The sequence below is a fragment of the Jaculus jaculus genome, chromosome 16, assembly GCF_020740685.1.
Source record: "Jaculus jaculus isolate mJacJac1 chromosome 16, mJacJac1.mat.Y.cur, whole genome shotgun sequence".
Classification (NCBI taxonomy): Eukaryota; Metazoa; Chordata; class Mammalia; order Rodentia; family Dipodidae; genus Jaculus; species Jaculus jaculus.
Genome location: NC_059117.1, coordinates 60,123,054 through 60,148,402, shown reverse-complemented (window position 1 = coordinate 60,148,402; position 25,349 = coordinate 60,123,054). Strand labels below are relative to the sequence as shown.

Genomic DNA, 25,349 nt, shown 5'->3' with positions numbered 1-25,349 from the left:
AGCCTGAGCTAGTGTGAGACCCTATCTCAAAAAAAAAAAAACAAGATAAATAAATAAATAAATAAGAAAATAAATAAAATAAGAGCAGATAATTTATTTTTAAAAGATATTTTATATTTATTTATTTATTTCACATTGATGGAGGGGAGAGAGAGAGAGAGAGGAAGGGAGAGGGGGAGAGAGGATGGGTGTGTCAGGGCCTCCAGCCACTGCAAACGAACTCCAGACGCATGCAACCCCTTGTGAATCTGGTTAACGTGGGTCCTGGGAAATCAAACCTGGGTCCTTTCGCTTAGCAGGCAAACGCTTTAACCGCTAAGCCATCCCTCCAGCACAGAGTTTTTATTTTTTAATTTTTACTCTTGTTTTTGTTTTGTTTTTCGAGGTAGAGTTTCGCTCTAGTCCCAGATGACCTAGAATTCACTATGTAGTCTTAGGGTGGACTCCAATTCACAGTAATCCTCCTGCCTCTGCCTCTTGGGATTAAAGGCGTGCGCCACCACGCCAGGCTTTAAAAAAAACATTATTTTTATATCATTTATTCTACTTTTTTTTTTTTGAGGCTGGGTTTGAACTGCTGACTGTCCTGCCCTACCCACCCAAGTGCTGAAATTAGAGCAGTAAAACAGCCCCTGTGGCTAAGAATAGTCTGTGAGATGCTCCACCTGCCCATCGTTCCGGCCACCAGCTGTCAGTCAGGGCCGGGGGCGGGGCTCGGGGCTCGTCCAATGGGCGCGCTGTCCACCGGCTGTCAGTCAGGGTCGGGGGCGGGGCTCGGGGCTCGTCCAATGGGCGCGCGGTCCACCCGGATCGCGGCGGGCGGGGCGGCTTCCGCAGTGCGCGCCTTTGTGTCGGAGCGCGCGGCCCGTCCTGCAGCTCGGGGACGCCGGGACCGTTTCCTTCCTGGAGTTTGGGGGCTTCGGTTCCCACTGTGCGGCCCGAGCCACCGTGCGGCGGCAGAGCGGACGGAGCCGCTGGCGTTGGGGACGCCGGACATGGTGAGTGTGACGTCCGGTCCGGGGCGGGCCTGGCGGCGGCCGGTGTACACGGCGGCCTGGGCTCCGCGTCTTCCGCCGCCCCGTCCCCGGGCCGAGCTCGCGATCGGGCGCCCACACTCCGCGCTTCTCCTGTGGTTCTACGGCGCGGGCGAGAGTGGCTCCTACATGCCAGAGGAGAAAGGTGACACCTCATGACGTGTAACTCTGTTCCCTGGCTCCGCATTGTCCGCGTCACTTGGCTCCTGGCTTCTGTTCCCAGGACTCCCAGACCCCACACTTCCTGAAGCCCTCATATCTGATTTGCAGGCTGTTGTAACATTGTGCTTGTGTAACTGAATTGCTACATAGTCTTATACTTGTTTCTAAGTCACCAGGCTCCATTCTGTCGCCTAGCTGCTCAAACTCCGTCCTTTGTAACCTAAACTTTGTTTCTTGGCTGGCGATCTTAAGTGATTCCCACCTGTTACTGACCATCAGGAAGCTACTCACCCAGGTGTAGTGAGGTTGTCATGGCTTCACAGGCATATTTCAGTCAACAGGCAGAGGTGAATGAAGGCTTCAGGGTAGCAGCATGTTGTTGGAATCTGTGATGTTACTGATCTAGATAAAAAGGAGTTTGGGACTCATATCCATGATTTGGGTCAAGATGTACTATCTAGTCATGGTTTGATAGCAGATTGAAACTGTAGCAGTGTGGCCATAGTCTGGGGTGGTTTGTAAAGTTGGTTTCACCAAGTAACGTGTAAGCAGCTGAACCGAAGAAACTCTGCTTATCCTGCCTGATCAGAAAACCCACTTCCTCAGGGCAGCCATTCCCCTGTGTTTCCTAAACCGTGTTTTAGCCTCTCAAAGCCTTACAGCTCACATGAACAGATTTGTGTGTACTTCTGGGTGTGTGTTGTAGGCTGTTAGCTCTGAATCTCTGTAACTTCCACTGACCTAATTGAGACATGTGAATGTGACCCCACTTCATTCTGTCACTGGCCCATCTGTCTCTTGTCTGTCTGTATCTTTCACTACCTTTATTTTTAAAAATTATTTATTTGTTCATTTATGTGAGAGAGCTAGAAATAGAGTTAGAGACAGATAAATGGGTGTCCCAATATCTGTAGCCACTCCACATGAACTCTAGACACATGTACCACCTTCTACCTATGGCATTATGTGGGTATTTGGGAATGGAGCCTTGGTTCTTTGACTTTGCAGGCAAGCGCCTTAACAGCTAAGCCATATCTCCAGCCCCTCACTATTTACTCTTTTACTTACTTACATACTTACTTGTTTGATAGAGGAAGAGGCAGATAGGGATAGAGAATGTGTGAACCAGGGCCTCCAGTCACCGCTAACAAACTCTAGATGCCTGTTCCACCTTGTCTCATTACCTATTCTTTTTTAAACTTTTTTTTTGTTGAAAAGTTCCATAATTATACACAATAAACCATGATAATTCCCTCCTCCCACTTTCCTCTTCACAAATTTTCTCTACCATATCCACTACCTCCCTCAATTAGTCTTTTAATGTCATCATCTTTTCTCCTAATATGAGGGCATTGTGAAGGTAATACTAGGTACTGTGAGGTCATGGATATTGATGAGGCCAAATTCTTTTTGAATGACTGCATTGTAAGCAGTCCTACCTTCCTTTGCCTCTTACATTCCTTCTGCCACCTCTTCTGCAATGGACTCTGAGCCCTGCAAAGTATGGTAGAGATGTTTCAGTGCTAAACACTCCTCTGTCACTTCTCAGCACTATGTTGCCTTTTGGGTCATCCCAAATGATCCCAGATGGTCACCACCACCTGAAAAGAAATGCTACTATAGCCAAAGTGAGAGTAGCATTAACATACTGGTATGAACAATAAGAAATGTGCTTACTAAGCGGGCGTAGTGGTGCATGCCTTTAATCCCAGCACTAGGGAGGCAGATGTAGGAGGATTGCTATGAGTTCAAGGCCACCCTGAGACTACTTAGTGAATTCCAGGTCAGCCTGGGCCAGAGTGAGACCCTACCTCGAAAAACCAAGAAAAAACAAAAATAAAAAATAAAAAAACAAAATAAAATAAAAAGAAATGTGCTTACGGGATATTTTGGTGAGCATAATATATTCATTTAGCCAGCCAGGAGCAGGCATTACAATCCTAGGGTTCATGACCTTCCCCACAATAGACTGTTGATTAAGTTTTCAGTACCAAGTATGTATTCCCTCCCCTGGAGTAAGACTCCAGTCTGATTAGAGACTGGCTGATTTCCCCCATAACAGACATGCCACTATTGTACCTGTTGGGTCATTTGGCCTGCCTGGCCAAACTTAAGGCTTGCAGTGTCCACTGTTACCACCACTGATGACATCTCCCTTGACGTCATCTATAGGGCTGCATGCAGCATAGCTTTTCCCAGCTTTCTGTCAGCTGGTGTATAGAGATGAGGTTTTCAGCTACTATTTACCCTTCTAACTCCCTAGCTTGACTTCTGTCTCTTACATGCAATTTCTAGTGTGGAGACTGAGGGTGTGGCTTAGGCAGAAGCACTGAATGTGTATCTCCTTTTGGTGTTCTTGTTACCATCTACAGCCCTTGAGCACAGGGTGTTGGTTGGAAATCACAGATTTGAAATCCGAGATTTGGAGTCTTGGAAAAAGAGGTGCAGAGATGGTTAGATACAGAGGGAAACAGATAACAAATAAGAGGCATAACAGTCCAGCAGACCATGGTTAGAGCCCAAGTTTCCTAGAACTTCATGAGGAAGAACAGGTTTCCTCCTCCTGCTCCCTCAGGTGTCCTCCTACCATGGGAAAGGTAACAAGCCATCAGTTTGGGGACATGAAGCAAATGCTCTGTAGTTAGTAAGGCAGGGTCGAGGTTTCCTCCTCTTGTCTCCAGCATTCCTATGGGACCCCACAACACCAGGCTTTCAGGATTTTCCTTAAATTGCATCATTTATTTATTTATTTATTTGTGGTTTTTCAAGGTAGGGTCCCACAGTGGCCCAGGGTGACCTGGGATTCACTCTGGAGTCTCAGGGTAGCCTCGAACTCTCGGTGATCCTCCTATCTCTGCTTTCCGAGTGCTGGAATGAAAGGCATGCACCACTGCGCCCTGTAACTTGCATCTTTTAAGAAAATATATTTAAGCCGGGCGTGGTGGGGCACTCCTTTCATCTCAGCACTTGGGAGGCAGAGGTAGGAGGATCACTGTGAGTTCAAGGCCACCCGGATACTAGAGAGTGAATTCCAGGTCAGTCTGGGCCACTGTGAGACCCTACGTCGGAAAAAAAAAAAAAAAAAAGAAAGAAAATATATTTAATTTTCTGTGCATTTCAAGTTCAGAAGCAAACTTTAAGTTGGGCTGGAAAGATGGGTTATGGTTAAGGTGCTAGCCTACAGAAACAAAAGACCCAGGTTCAGTTCCCCAGGACCCAGGTAAGCTAGATTAAGAGAATGAAAGAGGAACTCCTGCTCAGAAGAAGGCAGATAAAGTAAAGCTCAACCTGTGACTGAAATTGGTGTTATTTTTAGTTTCTGAATAAATGGTGAGCTAACCAGCCATGACACTAAGTTTGGGGCCTAAGCTTAACCAACTAAAATGCCAAACCAGTTTTAATCCTTCCAGGAGTCTTAATTCTAACAAAAAAGGGAACTCCTGCATAGAAAGAAACTCAGATTCTTTTTTGGAAAAACAGATCCTGGGAACTCCTTTAGGGAAAAGATAAAGAATCAGAGCTCTCCTGGGCGTGGTGGCCCATGCCTTTAATCCCAGCACATGGGAAACAGAGGTAGGAGAATAGCCTTGACTTGGAGACCAGCCTGAGATTACATAGTGAAATCCAGGTCACCCTGGGCTAGAGTGAGATCCTACCAACAAAAACCAAATGTATAAATAAATAAATAAATAAACAAATAAATAAATAGAATCAGAGCTCCTTCTGATCTCTAGCAAAGTAGAGACTGCAAGGGCAGGCTCAAGAACATTTCTACCTTTTATTTTTGGGGGCCAAGTCACCCTGAACTACTCAAAGGGATGGGAGCTGTCTCCTCATGTCTACACCACATATGTGCCCAATCTGTGGCAGCACCTGTGGAACAGTGCAGCCTCTGGCACATAGGAGTCCTGAGCTTGTGGGGCCCACAGTTCCTCCAGGAGTTTCAGGGGCTGCAGAGTAGCTGAGAGGCAGCATGGTTGAGGAGTTGTTGGGCCCCATATACATGGAAATGATATCACATCCATGGGTCGTTCAGCATGTTGGTTCTGTACAACTTAGAACAGATCATGGCTTCAGAACATGGTTGCACAAGGCACCCTAATCCTGCCTGAGTTGAAGACACTTTTTATCAGCAAGGTGGATGAGGGTCCTTGCAGTCCAGACCTTTCCTGCTTTGTCAGCCTTGTATACCTGGGCTTATCTGGGTTTAGCCTGCCCTCTCACCAAGAATTCATCTCCAAGGCTGTTGGTTTCATAGTACCAACAGACTTCTTACTGAGTGAGCCTCTAGTTTTCTAATTAATTTACTTTTTACTGATTTCTCTTTGTCTTCTGTAAGTAGCATCAGCCACTATGAGTTCATGAATGTCAAGGGTAGCTTGTGTCTGGAAGATAGTATTGTTGGCACTTCTTTTATTCTTTAAGCCTTGGAGTGTATGATAGAGTTGTATCAACTAGTACTAAATATTCTGAATATATTGCTATTACTATTTAGTACCTTGGTGAATTTTGAATCACCTCAGTGGTCACACACCCAAAAATAGAAGCTTGCTGAACCAAAAGTGAGACTACCAGTAATACAGGGCATGAACATAAGTATTTCGAAGACAGTTTGGTGAGCACACTATATCAATTTCGCAAGACAATAGAAGTAGTGTTCCTCTAGTACTCATGACCTTCCCAGCCATAGGCTTTTGATTAGGTTTTCAGTTTCAGGTAGAAAGTCCCTCTTATGGAGCAGGCCTCAAGCCCAATCAGAGAGCAGTTGGTTTCCCCCATAAAAGATACAGCACTACTGCTCCAGTTGAGACATTTGGCCTGGTTGACCAGCCATAGATAGAACTTGCATGGTCCACTAGTTGTAAACACCATTCATGACTTTTATCTCCCAACTGGCTGCATAGCTATTTCCAGCATCTTAACAGCTAGCCAACATGGATGAGGCCTCCAGCTTGGTTTCTTAGTGTCCTGCAGATCAGGTATGTAGAGTCTTCAAAAATGGGGTCTTATCATCAAGTTCTGATAGACAATAAAGAGCCTTGGCAATAACCTATATTATTCTGATGCCATCTGGACTGCATCCCACCCAGGCACTGAAATTTCTGTTACAACAGTGTATTCCTTATGGATATAATATCCATGTCTATAAGATATTTCTGGTGAAAATCTCAATTTTAATGTATATATTATTAACTAGTAAAGAAGTAGGTTTTAAAACGCATTATCTGTTACTAAACCAGTATGGTCATATGAGAAGAAAAAAATCCTACTCTAAACACTGACATTTGTAACATACATTTGAGCCAAGATTTTTCAGGTTGTGTTTATTCCTGGGGTTGGAGTTGCATGCACAGTGCAATGTGCTTATGTAGGTTTCCAATATAGGTTGCAATGAAGTTACCTGATGCAATATAGGAGAATGGTGCCCAAAACTCATTGGATTCATTATGTATTACATATTTGATTCTGAGTTAAATTTGTTCTTTGTATGTTGAGAATCCTTTTAGTTTTGCCACATTTCTTATGATCCCTACATTATCAGACCCCATGTTGAATTATGATCCATAATTTAACTGTGTGTTTCTCTAAATGTTGGGAATTGGACTCAAGGCATTTGCATCTTCTGGACATACAGTGTACCACAGTGTTATGCCACCAGCCTCAACATAAGACTTTTCAGTCTATTTCTATTCCATAACAGTTTTCCAGTCATATTTTCTTAACTGACTACAATAAGGCACATGTAAGAGATTTGTCTTGAGTATTTTCTCCCATGATACAGCAGACAGTACTCTGTGGAAGTCCCTGTAGTCTTAAGTTGAATAGAAATATTTCCTTACAGGAGTTGGTATCATTTGAAGACATAGTTGTGGACTTCACCCGGCAAGAGTGGCAGGACCTGGATGTTGCTCAGCGAAACCTCTACAGGGATGTGATGCTGGAGAACTACCACAGCCTGGTATTCTTGGGTGAGTAAAAATCCCTTGAAACAATGGGTAATGGTTAATATGCATCAGTATTATTACTAATGCTTAATATTATTTTCATATTGTACTTTTAAATTGACAAATTTTATAGAACAGTGTGGGCTTGCAGTACACATACATAATGAGCAGAGTCCATCAGTTCAGCTGTTACTTGTATGGGGACCAATTATAAACTATTGTAGCTGTTTTATAATAAAAATTTATTGCTAGCATATGTATTCTTATTACTAAGCTATAGAATATATGTTGTTTCTTCCATATGTACCCACTTAATTCTACCCATCCTCTTTCCTTCCATTTTCTTCCTTTCATAGTCCATACTCTAATTACTTTTTTATTGTTTAATTTTCTACTTCTATCAAGGCACCATTGGCTTGCAAGTAGTAGCAGACAGCTTCTAGATCGCTGGGATGAACTTTCAAACCAGACACATTTATGGAGGAAGCAATATTTATGAAAATGTACAGATCCAAGGGAAGTTCCACAATGGCAGAAGATGTTGGCCCCCAACTCTCTGACCAGGCAGAGAGAGAGAAAAAGCCACACCACAAACAAACCCACTTCAAGAACTCCCAGCACTTTGTATATCTTTAGATTGGTATTGCAAATTCACCACCACACCTTAGGGCTGTACCCTAAGATCTGCCCAGTGATACCTCCTCCAGCCAGGTGGTTGCAGATCTAAAATACAAACCAATAAAGTCTTGAATATACTCTGGGCAATCTATTTAAACTACCACACAGTATAATGGGAATATGTAAGATTTTGTATTTGTGCTTGTCATATTTCTTTTTTTTTTTTAAAGGAGCAATTTGAGAATTTAATTAATTATCTTCCTAGGAGGGAATGGTCACATTTCTTAGCAATGGAGATGGTATAGTGGGGTTTTTTGTATTTTTAAAAAAATTTTTATTAGCATTTTCCATGATTATAAAAAAATTTCCCATGTTGGGCTGGAGAGATGGCTTAGCGGTTAAGCGCTTGCCTGTGAAGCCTAAGGACCCTGGTTCGAGGCTCGGTTCCCCAGGTCCCACGTTAGCCAGATGCACAAGGGCGTGCACGTGTCTGGAGTTCGTTTGCAGAGGCTGGAAGCCCTGGCGCGCCCATGCTCTCTCTCTCCCTCTATCTTTCTTTCTCTCTGTGTCTGTCGCTCTCAAATAAATAAATTTTAAAAAAGATTAAAAATAAAAAATTTCCCATGTTAATTCCCTCCCCCCACACACATTCTCCTTTGAAATTCCATTCTCCATCATATTACCTCCCCATCACAATCATTGTACTTACATATATACAATATCAACCTATTAAGTACCCTCCTCCCTTCTTTTCTCCTCCCTTTATGTCTCCTTTTTAACTTACTGGCCTCTGCTACTAAGTATTTTCATTCTCACGCAGAAGCCCAATCATCTGTAGCTGGGATCCACATATGAGAGAGAACATGTGGCGCTTGGCTTTCTGGGCTTGGGTTACCTCACTTAGTATAATCCTTTCCAGGTCCATCCATTTTTCTGCAAATTTCATAACTTCATTTTTCTTTACCACCGAGTAGAACTCCATTGTATAAATGTGCCACATCTTCATTATCCACTCATCAGTTGAGGAACATGTAGGCTGGTTCCATTTCCCAGCTATTATAAATTGAGCAGCAATAAACATGGTTGAGCACGTACTTCTAAGGAAATGAGATGAGTCCTTAGGATATATGCCTAGGAGTGCTATAGCTGGGTCATATGGTAGATCAATCTTTAGCTGTTTTAGGAACCTCCACACTGATTTCCACAATGGCGGGACCGGATTGCATTCCCACCAGCAGTGTAGAAGGGTTCCTCTTTTTCCACATCCCCGCCAACATTTATGATCATTTGTTTTCATGATGGTGGCCAATCTGACAGGAGTGAGATGGAATCTCAGTGTAGTTTTAATCTGCATTTCCCTGATGACTAGTGACATAGAACATTTTTTTAGATGCTTATATGCCATTTGTATTTCTTCCTTTGAGAATGCTCTATTTAGCTCCATAGCCCATTTTTTGATTGGCTTGTTTGATTCCTTATTATTTAACTTTTTGAGTTCTTTGTATATCCTAGATATTAATCCTCTATCAGATATATAGCTGGTGAAGACATTTCCCCATTCTGTAGGTTGTCTCTTAGCTTTTTTCACTGTGTCCTTTGCAGTGCAAAATCTTTGTAATTTCGTGAGGTCCCAGTGATTAATCTGTGGTTTTATTGCCTGAGCAATTGGGGTTGTATTCAGAAACTCTTTGCCAAGACCAATATGTTGGAGTGTTTCCCCTACTTTTTCCTCTAGCAGTTTCAGAGGTTTAGGTCTGATGTTAAGGTCTTTAATCCGTTTCTTCCTTTCATATTCCATAGTCGAATTACTTTTTTATTGTTTCATTTTCTGCTTTTATGATGTCACCATTGACTTGCAAGTAGTAGCAGACAGCTTCTATGTCGCTGGGATGAACTTTCAAACCAGACACATTTATGGAGGAAGGAATATTTATGAAAATGTACACATCCAGGGGAAATTCCATAATGGCAGAAGAAGTTGGGCCCCAACTCTCTTACTAGGTAGAGAGAGAGAAAAAGCCACACCACAAACAAACCCACTTCAAGAACTCCAAGCACTTTGTATATCTTTAGACTGGTATTGCAAAAACACCACCACACCTTACTGCTGTACCCTAAGATGTGCACAGTGATACCTCCTCCAGCCAGGTGGTTACAGATCTAAAATACAAACTAATAAAGTCTTGCATATACTGTGGGCAATCTGTTTAAACCACCACAAAAGTATAATGGGAATATATAAGATTTTGTTTTTGTTCCTGTCATATTTCATTGTTTATATCCAGTGACTTTTCTGAGGAGTAATGGAAAAAAAAAAATCTATTCTTCCCAGTATGGAAGGATTTGATAGTCCAAAGAAAAAAGTCAATTCCAGCTTGATGAATGAGTTTATTAGGGTTACTTAGAGAACATATACTTTCTTTAAAAGTATTTTATTTTTATTTATTTATTTATTTGACAGAGGAAGAGGGGAGAGAAAGAGAATGGGCATGCCAGGGCCTCCAGCCCCTGCAAATGAACTCCAGATTCATGTTCCCCCTTGTGCATTTGGCCTAAGTGATTCCTTTAATATCAAACCTCGGTCTTTCCTTAACTCCTAAACCATCCCTCCAGCCTGAGAATGAATACTTCTGTCATAAGGATGTGGGGCTGGAGAGATGGCTTAGCGGTTAAGCGCTTGCCTGTGAAGCCTAAGGACCCCGGTTCGAGGCTCGGTTCCCCAGGTCCCACGTTAGCCAAATGCACAAGGGGGCGCACGCGTCTGGAGTTCGTTTGCAGAGGCTGGAAGCCCTGGCGCGCCCATTCTCTCTCTCTTCCTCTATCTGTCTTTCTCTCTGTGTCTGTCGCTCTCAAATACATAAATAAAAAATTAAAAAAAAAAAAAGGATGTGTACTGCACAAAAGTCAAAACCTGCATCAGTTTCTGTCTATGATCTACACAATCCGAATTGGAATTTCAAGTGAGGAATTTACTGCAGTCTGGTTGAGAAATGTTGATAGTGCATTGCTATTATCATAGACATGAGTCACTGCTGTATCAATCTTGATTTCATTGACTTAATTGTAATGAAAGGTCACTTGTAGTTCAGTAGAGTTGTTTTGCTTTAAGTTAATGACAGTTATTTCAAAACCAGATAAAGTAGCTATACTACTTCATATAATGCCCTCTAGTTCTCATAATAATGTTTTCATAATGTCACCTTTTAACCTTTTTTTTGAGATAGGGCTCCAGAGTGTTGGGGGCAAAAGAGTGTATCACCACATTTGGCTGCTTTTTTCCTTTTGTAAGAGTCTCTTTTCTCTATAAATAGCCATTGGACCTACAGGCAAGAAAACTTTTGTAGCCTCCCTTCTACCTTATGATTTGTATTACTTCGTTTATTGCCATTATATTGTATCTTAGGGTATGACATTATCTTTTCCCTGTTTTCTTAACTTTTTTTATTGACAACTTCAATAAGTATAGAAAATAAGCCATGATAATTTCCTCCCCTCCCCCACTTTCCCCTTCACAAATTCCCTTTCCATCATATTCTCTCCCCCTCTCAATTAGTCTCTCCTTTATTTTGATGTCATCATCTTTTCTTCCTATGAGATTCCTGTGTAGGTAGTACCAGGCATTGCGACGTCATGGATATCTGTGCCATTTTGTGTCTAGAAGACTGCATTCTAAGTAGTCCTACCCCTCCTTTGGCTCTTACATTTTCTCAGCCACCTCTTCTTCAATGGGCCCTGGACCTTGGAGGGTGTAATGGAGATATTTCAGTGCTGAGCACTCCTCTGTCACTCCTTTTCAGCACTGTGATGCCTTTTGAGTCATCTGAGAGGTCCTGGCCATCAGAGAAGAGAAGCTTGTCTAACCAAAAGTGAGAGTACATTAATACATGAGTATGAACATTAAAACAAGTGGTTACTGGGAACTTTGGTAAAAATAGATATAATCTTTTCTTTATTTTGAGTTCTTTGTCAGGCATTTCATCTAAAGTAATCTCAGTGAAGATTATTCTCATGGATTTATAGTTTTTGGTGGAATTGTACGGTCTTGATTTTTTGTGTTTCTAAAATTACAATGTAGAGATTTTTGCATCTTGAGGTAATTTGACACTTGGGTTTTCTAACTACCTATAGTATTTGTACATGTGTAAATCCACCTTTATATATCTTCTGGGTAGGAGCTTTAGGTGCCAGATGTGGCTCTTATATCATTTCCAGAGTAAGAGCAGAAGTGACCAGAGATGTTGAATTTTCCTTCTGTGCAAGTATTCCAGTAGGCTTGGTGAAGCAAAATACATGCAAATTCTAAAGCTCAACTGAGCAATCTATACATTAAATCAAAACCAGCGTTGAGTATTTTTGCTAGAGTGCAGATTAAACAGATAAGAGCAGAGTACATGCCTTTAATCTCAGTTCTCATGATGCAGAGCTAAGTAGGAAGATACCACGAGTTTAGAGCCACCATGATACTATGTAGTGAATTCCAGATCAGCCTGGGCTAGAGCAAGACCCTACTTTACCAAAAAAAAAAAAAAAAAAAAAATCCCCAGACAACCTAATAAAGCTTAAGTCCCTAAGGATGTTTGTTGCCCCACACCCTTAATCCTGAGATTTCTGGTGTGAAATGGGTTCCTGGTCAACCTGGGGCCTAGTGAGGCCCTGACCCTAGTAATGACAGAAGGAAAAGACAAAGGTCCTGTAAATCAGGAAACATCAAAGGCAATAGTCAACACCAAACGACAGCTTGAAGAATGGTAAAGCTGACCAAGAACACTGGGCATCAAATCTAACACATAATCTGCTCTGATATGGAAGGTAAGATTAGCACATCCAGTGGAGATCTGTTTCTTCTTTCTTTCCTTTTTTTTTTTGTTAGTAGGCTCGGTTACCTTTTGGGATGGCTTCCAATGTCACCTGTGTTGAGTGCTCACCTTGATCTGCCTCTGTTGCATTGTGGACGTGTTTAGGCTTCTTCCATTACTGGATATGGAGTTCTGATCAGCTGTGCTGGATGTTGTGTGGCCTGGGGTTGCATGAGTTCTTCAGTGGCTCAAAACACTGGTGTTTGGGGGATAGGAGGTTGTGCAGGATTATTGGAGTTTTACCAGAGTTGCTCAGCTGGTCCTGTTTGTGCCCTCCATCAGCAGCTGATCAGCTGGTCCCTGCTGTCTTCCCCTTTGGGTTTCTTGACTTTTCGAGGAGGTTTGTGTGACTGGAAAATCCCTTCACCTGGCTTCTGCTTCTACAGCTCTGCACTGGGCTTAGTGGGTTACAATGGCTTGGGGCTGCCTGCATCTTAGTGGGATTCTGGCTCCTTTCCTGTTTGCTAAAAGCTCTGAATCTCTCCTGCTTCTCTGCTTTGGTTGGTAATTCCTTATACACATTCACTTTCCATATAAGACTGTTTTTTTTTTTGTTTGTTTGTTTTTTGTTTTTTTTTTTCCTGCTTATTTCTCCTCTAGGCTGCTTTCATGTGGCTACTACACAACCATCTTACCCGGTTACTTGGCTTTGTGAGGAGGTTGGTTTGAGTGGAAAATCCTTTCACGTGGCTTCTACTCCTACAGTTTTCAATGGGTTGGGCATGTGCATGCTCTTTCTTTTTCATGTGCTTGTTCTTGTTCTTGTTCTTGTTCTTGTTCTTGTTCTTATTCTTGTTCTTGTTCTTGTTCTTGGTCTTCCCCCCCCCCCCCCCCAGGTAGAGTCTCATTGTGGCCCAGACTGACCTGAAATTCACTATATAGTCTCAGGGTGGCCTCACACACGGCTATCCTCCTACCTCTGCCTCCCCAGCGCTAGGATTAAAGGCATGCACCACAACAGCCAGCCCCTTGTTTTTTTTCATTTGAATATACAGCTTTGTGCATAGTGGAAAGGTGTTACACAATTAAATTATTTTCATTGCTAAGATTTCCATAGCGTATTGCAGAGGAGTGGTAGAAGAGTATATCCTTGTTCTTTTTCAGATCTTAGAGGAAATAATTTAGGTATTTCCCATACAATAATTGAGAGAACCTCTGTTATATGTGACATTATTTGTGTCATTATAATTCCCTGTCAGGTTGTAGAGTATATTTTTTATTTGCATTTACAAGTTTGTGTGTGTGTATACATGCATGCACACATGTGCAAACCATGCAAAGTGCAGACATTGAGGATCAAGTATGCATGTAACATTTGTGTCCATCTTTATAAGGGTGTTGGAGAGGCTCAAAATTGTGTCTGCACATTTTGCCAGTAAAGACCTTTAATTGCAGTATGATTTGTTGAGGAGTTTGCTGAAGAATGAAATTTGTAAAGTGATTGTCATACATTTATTGTGGGAATGAATATACATTTTTATATTTGTATCATTCTGAATTTTGCAACTGTATTCATTGAGCTTACTGGGTCTGTAGTTTGGATGTTGTATTTGTATAGTTTCCAATTTACTGTCCAGTTCCTATAATGGGTCTTCTCTTATATGTCCATTTGGGTTTTCCTCTTGAAATTACTAGAATTTTCTTTGTTTTATAATATGAATTTTTCCCTATGCCTTATCAATTTAGCTGTAAAGCCTCTTTTGTGCATTACTCTTTTTTTCTCAATTTTTATTGACATCTTCCATGATTATAAAATATATCCCATGGTAATATCCTCCCTCTCCCCACTTTCCTCTTTGAAGTTCCATTTTCCATCATATCCCCTCCCCATCTCAATCTGTCTCTCTTTTATTTTGATGTCATGATCTTTTTCTCCTATTATGATGGTCTTGTGTAGGTAGTGTCAGGCACTGTGAGGTCCTGGCCATTTTATGTCTGGAGGGAGCATGTTGTAAGGAGTCCTACGATTCCTTTGGCTCTTACATTCTTTCTGCCACCTATTCCACATTAGACCCTCAGCCTTTGAAGGTGTGATTGAGATATTACTCAGTACTCCAGTCTCTGCTTACTATCACCATGGTACCTTCTGAGTCTTCCCAAGGTCACTGTCATCTGAAAAGAGAAGATTCTCTACCCAAAGTGAGAGTAGCATTAATATCAGGGTATGAATATTAAGTGAAGTGCTTACTGGACAGTTTGATAAGTATAGTATATAAATTTATCCAGACATCAGCAGACGTTACACGCCTAGGGCTCATGATTACCCAGGGCTCATGATTACCCCTGTTTTAAGTTTTCAGTATCAGGGTTGTAACCCTCCCATGGAGCAGGCCTCCACTCCAATTGGAGGGCGGTTGGTTTCCACCATGATAGATATGCCACTATTGCACCGGTTGGCTCATATGGCCTGGCTGGCCAATTATACGACTTGCAGTGTCCACTGTTGAGTATCTTCACTGGTGTTATCTCTTTCTGCTATTGAACTGCATGTAGAATGGCTTCTTCTAGCTTTCTGTCAGCTGGCCTATGTGGAGGAGGTTATCAGCTCAGTTTCAGCAGGATTTCTCAATGGCCTTGCAGCCCAAAAATGTGGAGTCTTCTGCACTAGGGTCTTACCCTCTATTCCTGGTGGGAAACCAAGGGCCTTGGCAATGGCCTATGTTTTTGGGGCATCAGGGACCTCCCTGGTGAACAACTCACTGGAAGGTATCCCATCCTTGGCACCTAAAATTTTCTAGCAACGATCTATGGCTCCTGAGTGTCTGTTGTCCAAAACCGGAAGATTCCATATGATTTATTTATATCCTCTTATGTTTTGATTAGCCCTCCCTCTACGTTTCGTTTACTCAGTCTCTTCCCCTGACCTTACTTTGGGCCTTTTGACCCCCGTTAATCTAGTCTTCTACTTACGTGTATGCAATGCCAACCTATTAATTACCCTCCTCCCTTCCTTTCTCTTCCCTTTATATATCTTTTTTAGCTTACTGGCCTCTGCTACTGAGTTATTTCCTTCTCACACAGAAGCCCAATCATCTGTAGCTAGGATGCACATATGAGAGAGAACATGTGTCGCTTGCCTTTCTGGGCCTGAGTTACCTCACTTAGTATAATCCTTTCCCAATCTATCCATTTTCCTGCAAATTTTATAACTTCATAGTTTTTTTTTTTTAAAGATTTTTTTTTAAATTTATTTATTTGAGAGAGACAGACACAGAGAGAAAGACAGATAGAGGGAGAGAGAGAGAATGGGCGCGCCAGGGCTTCCAGCCTCTGCAAACGAACTCCAGACGCTTGCGCCCCCCTGTGCATCTGGCTAACGTGGGACCTGGGGAACCGAGCCTCGAACCGGGGTCCTTAGGCTTCACAGGCAAGCGCTTAACCGCTAAGCCATCTCTCCAGCCCAACTTCATAGTTTTTTAACCACTGAGTAGAACTCCATTGTATAAATGTGTCATATCTTCATCATCTATTCATCTGTTCAGGGACATCTAGGCTGGTTCCATTTCCCAGCTATGTTGAATTGAGTGGCAATAAACATGGTTGAGGATGTACTTCTAAGGAAATGAGATTAATCTGTACGATATGGTAGATCAGTCTTTAGCTGTCTTAGTAACCTCCACACTGATTTCCACAATGGCTCAACCAGATTGCATTCCCACCAGCAGTGTAGAAGGGTTCCTCTTTTTCCACATCCCCGCCAACATTTATGATCATTTGTTTTCATGATGGTAGCCAATCTGACAGGAGTGAGATGGAATCTCAATGTAGTTTTAATCTGCATTTCCCTGATGACTAGGGATGCAGAACATTTTTTTAGATGCTTGTACGCCATCCATATTTCTTCTTTTGAGAATTTTCTATTTAGCTCCATTGCCCTTTTTTTAAAATTTAATTTAAATTTTAATTGTTATGTGTTATATCTGAATGGCAATCTTATCGTCCTTTTTTAATTGGCTTGTTTAACTTTTATTATTTATCTTTTTGAGTTCTTTGTATATCCTAGATATTAATTCTCTGTTTGATATAGAGCTGGCAAGGATTTTTTCCCAATATATAGGTTTCCTCTTTGCCTTATTCACAGTGTCCTTTGCAGTACAAAATCTTTATAATTTCATGAGGTCCCAGTGGTTAATCTGTGGTTTTATCACCTGAGCAATTGGGGTTATATTCAGAAAGTCTTTGCCAAGACCAATATGTTGAAGGGCTTCCCCTACTTTTTCCTCTAGCACTTTCAGAGTTTCCGGTCTGATGTTAAGGTCTATAATCCATTTGGACTTAATTCTTGTGCGTGGAGTGAGAGAATAATCTATTTTCATCTTTCTACAGATACATATCCAGTTTTCCCAGCACCATTTGCTGAAGAGGCTGTCTTTTCTCCAATGAGTATTTTTGGCCTTTTTTTTTTTTTTTTTTTTTTTTTTTGGTTTTTCAAGGTAGGGTCTCACTCTAGCCCAGGCTGACATGGAATTCACTATGGAGTGTCAGGGTGGTCTCAAACTCACGGCAATCCTCCTACCTCTGCCTACCAAGTGCTTGGATTAAAGGTGTGGACCACCACGCCTGGCTATTTTATTTTGCATTTTTATTGACTATCAGGTTGCTATAGCTACTTGGACTACATCTGGGTCCTCTATTCTGTTCCATTGATCTACATGTCTGCTTTTGTGTCAGCCCCATGCTGTTTTTGTTACTATGGCTCTGTAGTATAGGTTAAAATCAGTTATGGTGATACCAACAGCCTTATTTTTGTTCCTCAGTATTATTTTAGATATTTGAGATTTTTTGTGATTCCAAATGAATTTTTGGATTATTTTTTCTATTTCCTTGAAGAATGTCATTGGAATTTTGATGGGGATTGCATTAAATATGTAGATTGCTTTTGGTAAGATTGCCACTTTCACAATATTGATTCTTCCAATCCAGGAACAAGGGATGTTTTCCCAATCCTAGTGTCCTCTTCAATTTCGCACTTGAGTGTTTTATAGCTTTGATTGTAAAGATTCTTAACTTCAATGGTTAGGTTTATTCAAAGGTACTTTATTTCCTTCGATGCAGTTGTGAATTGAAGTGATTCTCTGATTTCATCCTCGGTGTGTTTGTTTTAGCATATGGGAAGGCTTCTGATTTCTGTGTGTTTATTTTGTATCCTGCTCCATGGCTGTAGGTGTTTATCAGCTGTAATGGTTTCCTGGTAGAGTCTTTAAGGTCCTTTTTATATAGAATCATGTCATCTGCAAATAATGATAACTTGATCTCTTCCTGTCCAATTTGTATACCTTTTATGTGTGTCTCTTGCCTTATTGCTATGGCAAAAACTTCCAATACTATATTAAATAAAAGTGGGGATAGTGGACACCCTTGTCTTGTTCCTGATTTTAGTAGAAAAGCTTCATGTTTTTCCACATTTAGTAATATTTTGGCTGTAGGCTTGTCATAAATAGCCTTTATTATATTGAGATATCTTTCTTCTATTCCTAGTCTCTATAGGACTTTTATCATGAAGGGATGTTGGATTTCGTCAAATGCTTTCTCTGCGTCTAATGAGATGTTCATGTGATTTTTGTCCATCAGTCCATTATATAATGTATTACATTTATCAATTTGCATAGATTGAACCATCCCTGCATCCCTGGGATAAAGCCTACTTGATCAGGGTGAATGATCTTTCTGATATATTCTTGTATTCTGTTTGCTAATATTTTGTTGAGAACTTTTGCATCTATGTTCAGGAGGGAGATTGGTCTGTAGTTTTCTTTTTTTTTCTCTCTTTGCCTGGTTTTGGTATAAGGTGGTGCTGGCTTCATAGAAGGAGTTTGGTAGGATTCATTTTTCTATTTTATGGAAAGGCTTAAGAAGCAGTGGTGTCTGTTTGTCCCTGAAGGTTTGGTAAAATTCATCAGTGAATCCATCTGGGCCTAGAACTTTTTTTAGTTCGGAGAGTTTTGATAACTACTTAGATTTACATGCTTGTTATAGGTCCATTTAAGTGATTAATCTCATCTTGATTTAATTTAGGTAGATCACATAAATCAAGGAAATCATTGATTTCTTTCAGATTTTCATACTTTGTGGAGTATATACTTTTGTAGTATGTCGCTATGATTTTTTGAATTTCTCTGGCATCTGTTGTAATGTTACCTTTTTCATGTCTAATTTGCTATTGATTTGTAGTTTCATTATATTGTGGTCAGATAGAATGCAAGGAATTATTTCAATTTTCCTGTATTTGTTATGATTTGCTTTGTGTCCTAATATATGGTCTATTATAGAGAATATTCCATGTGCTGCTGAAAAGAATGTATATTCTGCAGCATTTGGATGAAATGTTTTGTATATATCTGTTAGGTCCATTCCTTCTATGACCTCATTTAGTCCAGATGCCTCTCTGTTTATTTTTTCCTGGGATGACCTGTCAATTGATGGGAGTGGGGTGTTGACGTAACTCACTACCACTGTGTTTGGTGTCATCTGTGACCTTAGTTCTAATAGTGTTTGTTTGATGTATTTGGGGGTCCCCTATGTTATGTGCATATATGTTTAGGATCGTAATGTCTTCCTGATGGAATGTGCCTTTAATCAATATAAAGTGGCCTTCCTTATCTTTCCTAACTAATGTTGGACTTAGGTCTACCTTGTCAGATATTTGGATAGCAACCCCTGCTTGTTTTCTAGGTACATTTGCTTTAGACACTGTTTTCCAATCTTTAACCTAAGATAGTGTCCATCCTTTGTAGAAAGGTGGGTTTCTTGCAGGTAACAAATTGAAGGATCCTGCTTTTTAACCCAGTCTGCAAACCTATGGCTTTTGGTTGGGGCATTGACGTCGTTGTTATTAAGAGAGATTATTGAAAGGTGTGTATTCATTTTTCCCATTTTTTTGTACTTCTTCTGGTTTTCCTTTGCTCTCTTGTGTTAACTATATTTGAGTATTGTTTGTGTTTTCCCAGTTCCTTATATGTGTGTTTTTCTTTTTCTTCAGCATGGAGGATTCTTTCAAGTATTTTCTGTTGTGCTTGTTTTGTCTTCAGATACTTCAAATACTACTTGCTTTTGTCATGGAATGTCCTTATTTCTCAATGTATTTGAATGAATAGCTTTGCAGTATAAAGTAACCTTGGTTGACAGTTGTTATCTTTCAGAACTTGGAATACAATCACTCCAAGCCCTTCTGGCTTTTCAAGTTTGTATTGAGTAATCTGCTGTAATCCTGATAGGCTTGCCTTTGTAGGTAATTTGATTTTTCTCTCTAACTGCTTTCAATATTTTTTATCTGCTTTGTGTGTTTGGTAGTTTGATTATAATATGGCGAGGAGAGGTTCTTTCCAGGTTTTGTCTGGCTGGTGTTCTAAAGGATTCCTGTGTCTGCATTGGCACCTCTTTCCCAATTTGGGGGAAGTTTTCTTCCGTGATTTTGTTTAAGACTCCTGCTATGCCTTTGGAGTAAAATTCTTCTCCTTCTACTATGCCCTGAATTCTTTTTTTTTTTTTTTTTTTTTTGTTGCCCTGAATTCTTATGTTTGATCTTTTTATAGTGTCCCGAGTATCTTGAAATTCCTACTCATACTTTTCTATTAGTTTGTCTCTTTATTGGAATGTATTAGATCTGCCACCTGGCCTTCTACCTTAAAATTTCTGTCCTCTCCTTCATCCATTCTACTGGTGAGATTTTCTAAAGCTTTTATTTCATTATATGTGTTTTTTATTGCTAGTAATTCTAACTGTTTTTTCTTTAATATTTCTATTTCCTTATTTATGTCTAGTATTGACCTCTTTATTTCATTAAATTGACATTCTGTGTCTTCCTTGCTTCGTTTGATTTTTTTTGAACATATTTATAATCATTCTTTTCAAATCTTTCTCAGGCATTTCCTCTAACTTGTTCTCACTGGAGGTCATTTCCAACAGTTTAATAATTTTTGGTGGATTTATATTGTCTTGATTTTTGGTGTTTCTTGTGTTATAATGTATATATTTTTGCATCCTGGATTATTTAATGATTGGATTTTTTAGCTAGCTGTTTATTATTAGATGTATCAATCAATCTGATGTTATATATCTTCAGGGTAGGAGCTTAAGGCGTTAGGTGGGGCTCTTTAGACTCAGAGTATCTACAAGTGTGACTGTAGGTATTGGGTTTGCCTATTATGAGAGTATTCAAGTAGGCTGAGTGCAACTAAATACAGATAGTTTCTAAAACTAAAGTAAACAATATGCACTTTCAATGAAAAATGTCACAGAATATTTATCCAAGAGTACGTATTATGACAAGCAGATCCTCTGTCTGTCCCTTAGGCTGTGTGGTGCCTCACCCACTCCCTTAATCCTGACAACAAGGAGGTTAATATTCTGGTCTGTAGAGGGTTCCAAGTCAGCTTGTGAACAGGTGAGACCCTTCCCTAATGTATAATAGAAGAGGAAACAAAGCCACTATAAATCAAGAGGCAACAAATAACAAGCCCAAAATACAGTTTATTTACTAATGGCAAATCTGACTATCCATCGGATTTAAGATAGAATTTATTCTGATATGGAAGGTGCAATTAGCACTTCTTGTTTAGGCCTATATACCAGGTTTAGTAGGCAGGTACTGACCTGGTGTAATTGCAGTTACCTTTTGGGATGATTTTGGTCTCAGTTATGCTTGGGTCCTGCTGTTTGTACATGTAGGCATGGCTGGGTCCCAGTACCGCTGCTGTCTTTGCTGGAGCTGGGCACTGGCAGTGGGAGAGGGCCGCCACGGTCCCACGAACCTGCTGGAGTCACTTCTGCCAGCCTGTGTGGGCTCTGGATGCTCTGGATCTCTCCTACTTCTTTACTGTCATTTCAGTTGTGTATACACCTCACTCTTTAGTAAAAGTGTGTGTTTTGCTGGGTTTTTTTTTTTTTTTTTTTTTTTGCTTTTTCCCCCAGGCTGCTTTGGTGTGGTATCTATGCCGCCATCTTATCCTGAAGTCTCTAAATTCATTTCTTTAATAGAAATCTTCCCCAACAAATTTCTAGCTCATTCTTTTTTAATTTAATTTTATTTATTTATTTATTTATTTATTTTATTCTTTTGAGGTGGGGTCTCACTGTAGCATAGGCTGACCTGGAACTCACAGTGTAGCCTCAGGGTGGCCTTGAACTCACTGTGATCCTCCTACCTCTGCCTCTGTGAGTTCACTGTGAGTTCAAGGCCACCCTGAGACTCTTTAGTGAATTCCAGGTCAGCCTGGGCTTGTGTGAGACCCTACCTCAAAACAACAACAACAACAAAAATATTAACTACACTTTTGACCTTTTTACTTATAAAACTTCACAAAAATAAATCATGTAAGTTTCGAGGCAGTCCACAAAAATACTTTCTTTTTTAAAAAAATCAAACACTTTTATGAGAATAAAGATCCTTCATAATTTTTCACTCTTCTGTACGAGTTTTGTTTTTATTTTCCAGGACTGCAACTCAATTTTCCAGGCATTTGACATATTATTTCTTTTTTCTTCAAAATTCTCATGTGGCTACTCTGTTTTTCATCAACCTTATTTCTCTTAACAACTGGGGGTCATTGTCTTAGTTGTCTGAGACTTAACAAATGTAAGAGGGAGATATCATCACTACAGTTTGTGGCAGCGAAGTACCCTAGGGTATGGTACAGATCTTCTATGTCTGCATATCTCCTGATGCAGGTTGCACAACCACCTAGTTGCTAGGCACAAGTATTTGCTGCCCGTCAGAGGTCTGTGCATGCTGAAGAATTGCACCTTGCTGAGTATTGCCTGAATTTGTTATGGTTAATGTCCGTAGTTCATGTACTTCATCTGTGCCTGGACTGGCCAATTGTAAGGCTCCATTTGGGGCAATGGCAACTTGAGAGCTAGCTGTTTTGTTCTGCCATTGCTCCACTTTCCAGGGCAACCAGTGTGGTATGATTGACACCAGGCCAGGGTCAAGGAAGGGATGCTTTCCTTGTAATCACTGTTTTTAGTTGGATATTGTGGTATACGCCCAGCACTCAGGAGGCAGAGGTACAATAGTTATCATTAGTTTGAGGAAAGCCTGGAGTTACAGGGTCCGATTCAAGTCAGCTTCTGTAGAGTGAGACCTTCTATAATAAAAAAAAAAAAAATCGGGCTGGAGAGATGGCTTAGCGGTTAAGCGCTTGCCTGTGAAGCCTAAGGACCTCGGTTCGAGGCTCGGTTCCTCAGGTCCCACGTTAGCCAGATGCACAAGGGGGCGCACGCGTCTGGAGTTCGTTTGCAGAGGCTGGAAGCCCTGGCGCGCCCATTCTCTCTCTCTCCCTCTATCTGTCTTTCTCTCTGTGTCTGTCGCTCTCAAATAAATAAATTTAAAAAAAAATCATTGATTTATATATCATGGTACTTAATACCACTTGAGAGTAGTATTCAGGTAGTGAACACCATGAGTATACGCCCAGTAAGGAAACTTTACAGTTCACCTAGTAGAGGACAGCTCTTGAAATGAAGGCATTATCTCTCATGATTCCACATTCTTTAACATATTTTCATAATTTCTATATTATTTCCCGTTTTTAGGGAACTGTAGGACCAAACCAGTTTTGATTTTTAAGTTGGAGCATGGATTTGCACCATGGAGTGTAGAAGAAAACTCAAATCAGAGACTTCCAGGCAAGTGATCACATACTGGGAAAAGGAGGTCCATGAGATACAAACTCATTGGGATTGGTCATGTGAAGTGATATTCACAAACTTGTCTCCCCAAATTTTAAAGCTTATTATCACTGTGATATAGTAATATATTTTGAGCACTTTCCAAAAATCTTTCTCCATGTCTACCCATCACCCCATTTCTGACACTGGAGAACATTTTCTTAGGCATTCAGATTTAATACCTTCTAGATGTTGCCATGACAAATATTATGTGTTCACATTTGACCTAAATTCTCCCTTGTTCATATTTTGTGTTTTTAAATATAATTAGTTTATTTCTCACTGCTGTGATTAAATCACCTTAAACACCTTAAAGAAGGAAAGTGTTTATTTAAGTATAACAGTGTGGTTGTGCTCATAATGCTGATACAAGGTGAGAAATCAGTACCCATAAGAGCATTTTACATAGTTATCGTCAACAGTAAAATTTGCCAAAAAAGAAAAGTGAGCATCAGAGATCGTAAGATAAGAGATTAGATAAATTTCCCCATATAGACACAAGTAGGAGCAGTGGACTCTTAACAGAGTTAAATTTAGAATCACTGAGCAAGTTTGGCTTTTGGGGTCACCAAGGTTTAGAGAGTTTGTTGGTCTCAAACTATATGGTGAAGAATCAACCACATTGCCTGTGGATGATCATGAAGAAAGGAAATATTAAGTCTATAGTGAGCAGACTGCTTGTCCTCTAGACAGTCATTACAGATTCACATATTTACCTATAATGGGGATCTGAAAATTATGAGTCCAGGTCAATTATATGTGTGGATCTTTCCTCTTATCACATGTGGATGATTCTTGATTGGGTACTTAATGGTGGGAATTGAGGTAAGACAGTCATTGTTTCTTCTAATTTTTCACTGTCTGACTTTTTCTCAGATGTGTTACAAATGTGATACATTTTTTCCAAGGTAGGGTTTCACTCTACTACAGGTAGATCTGGAATTCACTCTAAATTTCCAGGCTAGACTCCAACCATAACTCTACCACTGCCTCCTAGATGCCAAGATTAAACACATCCACGTGCCCAGCAAATGTGGGGCTTTGTAATGATTAGGAGTTTACTTGGTTTATCAACTTCAAAGGTCATTGAGGTCACCAGTGGTATTTTACATGTAACACCATTTTGTATTTGAATGAAGCCTTGCCATTGACATTGTTTATAGGCCCACACATCAGCTTTCACCACCAAATATAAAAATGAGAGACATTAATTATATAATCTAAAACACCATAATTTCTGCCACCTTTAAGAGATTCTAGTGTTATGGAGCAAGGATATTGTGTTTCTCCAATTTATTTATTATTATTACTATTAGTAATATTTCAAGTATTTTTCCTATTTTGTTTTCACTTTATTTCATATTGTGACATCTTTCATGTTTGAATTTTAATGTTTTTATCTTTCATCATTTGCAAGCAAAATAAAAGGGAGCAGGAGAGAGGGAGAGAGAGAGAGAGAGAAGGGACAAACCAAGACCTCCTGCTACTGCAAATAATCTCCATACACATGAGCCACTTTGTGCATTTGGGTGTATTGAGTAGTAGATAATTAAATGTGAGCCATCATGCTTTGCACATACATAAGTGTCTTTAACCCCTGCACCATCTCTCCATCTCCTAAATTTTATTCTAATTACTCATTTTTAATAACTATTTTTGCTATTTTTTTCTAGTGTGGATTGTACTTACTTTGTCACTCTCATGCACTATTTTTCTTTTCCTTTTTCCAGAATAACATTAATTGAAGACTAGAATTAACATCTATTATCATTAGATGCCAATAGTGATAAAATTGTAGAAAAGTCCTGTCCTCAGGCAGTAAGGAAATCATTGTTCTTTGGAGATTACTCAGTGAGGAAATTGTGCCTGTTGCTTATGCATGCTAACCTAAGTGATGTTTCCCAGATTCTACTAGATATTTAAATATCCCCCAAAATTCACAGGCCTAATATCATGGCATACCACAGGTGACCATTTCATATAAGGGAGGGACTGACACCCAACTTGTCCTCTTAGTATCAGACATGCATTTTGTAATACATATTTAAACACACACACATGAGCAC

The 25,349-nt window shown here is 40.2% G+C and overlaps 1 pseudogene; it reads left to right on the top strand.

Annotated features, from left to right (window-relative positions):
- The first annotated feature begins 728 nt into the window (after positions 1 to 728).
- Positions 729 to 25,349, top strand: part of LOC123455289 — a 163,864-nt pseudogene continuing 139,243 nt past the window's right edge.